General features: G+C 44.2%; 1 pseudogene; it reads right to left on the bottom strand.

The window, feature by feature from the left end:
• Positions 1-4626: 4626 nt before the first annotated feature.
• LOC124021200 overlaps positions 4627-5881 on the bottom strand; it is a 20063-nt pseudogene continuing 18808 nt past the window's right edge.

Raw genomic sequence — 5881 nt, 5'->3', positions numbered from 1 at the left:
ATTCATTTTAAAGTATAAATCATTTAGTCATTATCTTACCTTAAACATACTATAACATTGATAGATTACAAACTATAAGAGTGGGGGGAACAGGATCTCTTCCTGGGTCTTTTTGGTTCCAACCTTCGGGGCATGTGTTGAGAAAGAGAGCAACTCTGTTTGTGCTGATCTGTGACCCACTAGCACCTCCCTCTGTAAGAGGGGAATGATGCAACCTCACTTACACACCAGGATACTTTATTGACACACACACACACACACACATACACACACACACACAAAATGTACATGCAAAGGTAGGTTGAATGGTAGTGGTTGTGAAACAGAAGAAACAGAGGTAATGAATCCCCTGTACACAACACTATAACTGATACCACAAGTAGACCAGCAATGATATTATCAAGGGAAGGATGAAAATGTACTCTGAACAAAAATATAAATATAACATGCAACAATTTCAAAGATTTTACTGAGTTACAATTCATATAAGGAAATCAGTCAATTGATATGCATTCATTAGGCCTTCTCATGAATGTGAATACAGATATGCATCTGATGGTCACAGATACCGTAACCCTAGTCTAAACTGTGTCTAAGCAAGGGGAGAGGATCATATCAAAGATCATTTAGCTATTTGATTTCCAATTTAACCCCTTAAGGTATCAAAAATATGTATAAAACAATTATTGGATGAAACATTGAATTTGGCAAAATATCTCCTTTCCATAAACAAATTGAACTGGTACCAGGGACCTTCAGAAGAGTGTTGTGAGGCTTGTGTCCTAGAGAAAAATAGAGAACACCGGTATGTTTGTGAGAGTCTCAGCTGTCCACAGAGTGGTTATATTAGTGTGTAGCCCAAACCATTTTGACACTATAGACAGAAGTTGGCAGAAGAGGCTGTTCCGACGTCAGACGAGTCTTGTGAGGTTTGTGGGCTTCCTTGAGCAAAATGGAGAACACCAGTGTGTTCTTTCAATAGAGTGGTCATAATCATTTGTAGGCGATTCGAACTTTACAGACATTTTTGCGAGAAGACCGATTTTCAGGATGCCTCATTCTCTGACAAACCCCGCTCCAGCTCTGCCACCTTTCACCACAGATGCAGGAGAGATATTGGCGGATGCGGTGGATTGCCTCATGCTCTGACAAACCCCGCTCCAGCTCTGCCACCTTTCACCACAGATGCAGGAGGGATATTGGCGGATGCGGTGGATTGCCTCATGCTCTGACAAACCCCGCTCCAGCTCTGCCACCTTTCACCACAGATGCAGGAGGGGGATATTGGCAGATGCGATGGATTGAGCACTTGCAGAAAAACTGATATCTCTAGCTTAAACAAACAGATTTTGATGGGGATTGTTTTATGTTAATTCGATTTCTTCAAATTGTAGGCTAAGAGTTTTTTTTAAAGGTAGGGGCGTGGATCAGAAAACCAGTCAGTATCTGGTGTGACCACCATTTGCCTCATGTAGAGTGACACATCTCCTTTGCGTAGATTTGATCAGACTGTTCCTTATGGCCTATGGAATGTTGTCCCACTCCTCTTTAATGTCTGTTCGAAGTTGTTGGATATTGGCGGGAACTGGAACACGCTGTCGTGCACGTCCATTCAGAGCATCCCAAACATTCTCAATGGGTGACATGTCTGGTGAGTATGCAGGACATGGAAGCACTGGGACATTTTCAGCTTGCAGGAGTTGTGTACAGATCCTTGCGACATGGGGCCGTGTATTATCATGCTGAAACATGAGGTGATGGTGGTGGATGAATGGCACAACAATGGGCTTCAGTGAGGACGACGAGCAAGCAGGTGAGATTCCCAGAGACGATTTCTGACAGTTTGTGCAGAAAATCTTCAGTTGTGCAAACACACAGTTTCATCAGCTGTCCGGGTGGCTGGTCTCAGATGATCCCACAGGTGAAGTGAGGCTCCTGAGCTGGTGTGGTTACACGTGGTCTGCATTTGTGAGGACAGTTGGACGTACTGCCAAATTCTCTAAATCGACGTTTATGGTAGATAAAAGAACATTCAATTATTTGGCAACAGTGCTGGTGGACATTCCTGTAGTCAGCAAGCCAATTGCACCCTCCATCAAAAGTTGAGACATCTGTGGCATTGTGTTGTGTGACTGCACATTTTAAAGTGGCCTTTTATTGTCCCCAGCACAAGGGGCACCTGTGTAATGGTCATGCTGTTTAATCAGCTTCTTGATATGCCCCACCTGTCAGGTAGATGGATTATCTTGGCAAAGGAGAAATGCTCAGTAACAGGGATGTAGCCAAATTTGTGCACAAAATTTGAGAGAAATAAGATTTTTGTGCAAATGGAAAATGTCTGGATACTTTTATTTCATTTCATGAAACATGAGACCAACACTTTATATTATATTTTTGTTCAGTATATATGCTACCTGACATATTACAATACAGCTATAGACAAAGACTTTATACAACAACAGTAACATCTACGAAGAACAATATACAAATATCGCACAACTCACTCTGCATGCACACCATCCCACAAGCTCAGAGATATGAGTCCAGCAGTTGTTGTGCAGGACAGAGATGAGCTTGCTGCTCTCTCTGTGACTGCTTGAAGTAGACCGAGGGGGAGGCACGAGTTTGTGATCTGGGACCCAAGCTGACTGCCTGTGATGACCCCACAGTGTCATAAGGCCCCTGGCAACCATGACCCCTAGCAACAAATCGTTGGCCAGGGTCCTAGGTGTGAAGGGCCAGTTTATGACCCCCTGGCCTGCTTGGTTTCAGTGGGGAGGACAGCCTACTACAGAAGTTAGAAAGAGAGGGCTGTGAGAGAGCTGTGATATGGTGTGCTAAGAGTCTCTGGCAGGGAATTCGTAACATATTGGTCATATCACTGTATCACTAACTAATCCCCAGGCCTGTTGGACAGAAAGACCCACTCCATCTCAGAGACTTTAAGCATAATTACAGACACAATATGGAAGACTTTCACTGAAATCCCAATCGACCTCTGCCCCTCAGGATATGGAAACATATCACCCATCCAATTAAACAGCAAAGTAAAGCGATTACCATGTTATCCTATATGCACCTTCCAGAACTAAAGGAGTGCCTGGAGGAGAGTTGAGGAGAACTGGAGATTGATTTGGAATTCAGTAAATGTCTACCCACTGGGCAAAAACTGGTTGAATCAACATTGTTTCCATGTCATTTCAACCCCCAAAATAAATGTGCTGATGTTGAATCAATGTGGAAAAATCATCAACATACAGTTAGGGCATTTTGTCTGTTTTTCACCCAACTTTTAACCTAAATCCAATGACATAGTGCATTTTTTGACAATAGTTGACAACTCAACCAAATGTCAATCAAAACTAGACGTTCAACTGACATCTGTGCCCAGTGGGTGATTAGTTAGCTGCCTAGCAACTTTGTATACTAAACACCCCCAGGCGCACTGCATCAATTTTTAACATGGTTTGGAGTTTATTCCTGACTATTTTGACAAAGTCTAACTCATTCGAACTCAAAGAGCAGGGCTGTTAACCCAACAGCGTTTCCCGGCTGACAGACCAGCACGACTCCAGCAAGCACTGCAGCTGGGTTCCCATGGTAACAGGCAAAGAGACTAGCAGCACTGTGACTCGGAGCAAAACACCCCACACCAGCCTCCTCCTTTTCCTCCACCTACTTCTTCTTTATCTTCATCTTCTTCTTCTCTGTCCCACTATTGTACTCTCTTTCACTCCTGCGGCTGCATTCACCCGTCTGGGAATCTCCCTTTATTTCCATCCATCTCTGTATGCCTCTCTATCTCCTCCTCCAGTTGACTTGTCCTGACATCTATCTATCCATCTCCATATTTATGTCTTTCTCTCTCTCCCTACAACCCCACCAGGTTTTCATTATTTGTTAATCAATTGAATCATGGCTGGAACAAAGGCCTTCACCCAATGGTATCTCTCCATCAACAGAAGACCTGTGTCCTCACTTTAACTCCTAACTCCAATGAGAGCAAGAGCATTGATGTTTAGGTGCTGTCACCGTGTGGTGAAAAGAGGGCATTACAACAGTATGCAAACGCAGTATTGTCTGTCTCCAACCGTGGCTCTCTTCCAGCTATTTTATTATAGCTCTGAGAGGATGCCCTCCTGTCCTCTCCTCACCCCTCCTGTACCATCTGTCTGGAAACCCAGTCGCTATGCTCTCAAAACACTTCAGACTGCAGCCGACCGGGACTTTCTTATCTGGGCTCAGCCACAGGGATTCCATTGAATAAATCTTTATTGTCCCTGATGGACAATCCAATGGTAAACGCTAGACTCAAAGCAGGTAGAGACGCAGTTATTCATTTATATATAAACAACTGCAACCTACACATTTTCATTTGTTTATTTTGCACACAGGTAAATATGCTGTAACTAATGTGTATATAATTTATAAATATATGAAATTCTATAAATACATTTGCAGGATAATAAAACATTGTTTTATGTAGATAAAGGAAATATGAGTAAATACAAAAGGTCAGGCTGTGTTATCGGAGTCATTAGCATCCATATAAACACACCTCTCTCGCTCTCTCTCTCTCTCTCTCATACTTAGTGTGTACAGTGTGCATTGAAAATGTACCGTGGAGGCCCACTGTGCTGAAATGCTTTGAAGGTCTGATGGTATCGTATCATGTTGCTCTCATCCTGGCCGTGTTCCTTTGTTTTGTCTCTCTTCACCAGCCTTGTCCAGGTCTTCAGAGACGGAAGGTGCTTCTTTCTGTTGGAAAAACAAGACCTCAACAGGTTAGACTTTCTGTGGTAAAAGACTATGCTTACATAAGTTCTATAAGGGACTTGGCCAGAGGGTCATTCAGTAACATTACATTCATGCTGGAAAGAAGAGGAAGCCTCATATAGATGTAACAACTAGTGATGAGTGAGGAAGGTATAGACTTGGTATAGACTTACCATAGAGTCTGGAGTAGAGGAGCTGGAAGAACAGCCCAGCCACTTCCTGTACTCATCACGTACCTATGATACAATACAACAACAACAACAACACACCAACACTAATTATACACAGACCACACCGTGGAGGGTAGACAGAGGGGAGGTTAAGAACGTGTGGGTGTGTGTGTGGGGGAGGGCGGGGGCGTGATTGTGCGTGCTTGTGGTGCAGGTCTACCTCCTTGTTGAAGAGACAGTGAACGATGTAGAGGAAGGTGCCCTGCTGGGAGTTGAGCACGATGAAGAGGTACTTGAAGACCATGGTGGACTGGAACAAGCCCAGCACCCAGGTACAACCCAGGATCACAAACTGTGCCAGGATCTTAAAGATGATCAGTCTGAAAGAGGGAGGGAGGGAAGTGAGGGGGTGAGAGAGGGAGGAGGGAGGTGAGAGTGGAAGGGGGAGAGAGAGAGGAAGGGTGGAGGGAGGGAGATGAGAGAGGGGGATGGTGAGAGAGGGGAGGGAGGAAGGTGAGAGAGGAAGGAAGGTGAGAGAGGGAGAGGGAGGTGAGAGTGTGGGAAAGAGAGGGAGGTGAGGGAGGGAGGATGGGAGGGGGAGGGAGGGATGGAGGGATGGAATGGTATAAAAACATCATATGTATTCATATGAGGAGATTAGAATACTAACACTACCACACATTCCCATCGGTATCAACAAACATACACATTACATATGGCATAGTTACTGTATGTTCACAGACATATGTACACACACACCTGGTGTCTTTGGACTGTGAGACATCACTCTTCATGTTAGCCAAGGTAGGTCTCAAACTCCAGATTGTAACGCAGAACAATATCCAGTTCAGCTGTGGAAGAAGCATAAGGAGGTCAGTGTGTGTGTGTGTGTGTGTGTGTGTGTGTGTGTGTGTGTGTGTGTGTGTGTGTGTGTG

This window comes from Oncorhynchus gorbuscha, unplaced genomic scaffold (genome assembly GCF_021184085.1).
Source record: "Oncorhynchus gorbuscha isolate QuinsamMale2020 ecotype Even-year unplaced genomic scaffold, OgorEven_v1.0 Un_scaffold_1086, whole genome shotgun sequence".
Lineage (NCBI taxonomy): Eukaryota > Metazoa > Chordata > Actinopteri > Salmoniformes > Salmonidae > Oncorhynchus > Oncorhynchus gorbuscha.
Note: the sequence above shows the minus strand (reverse complement) of the source record. Positions and strands in the feature narration are given on the sequence as shown.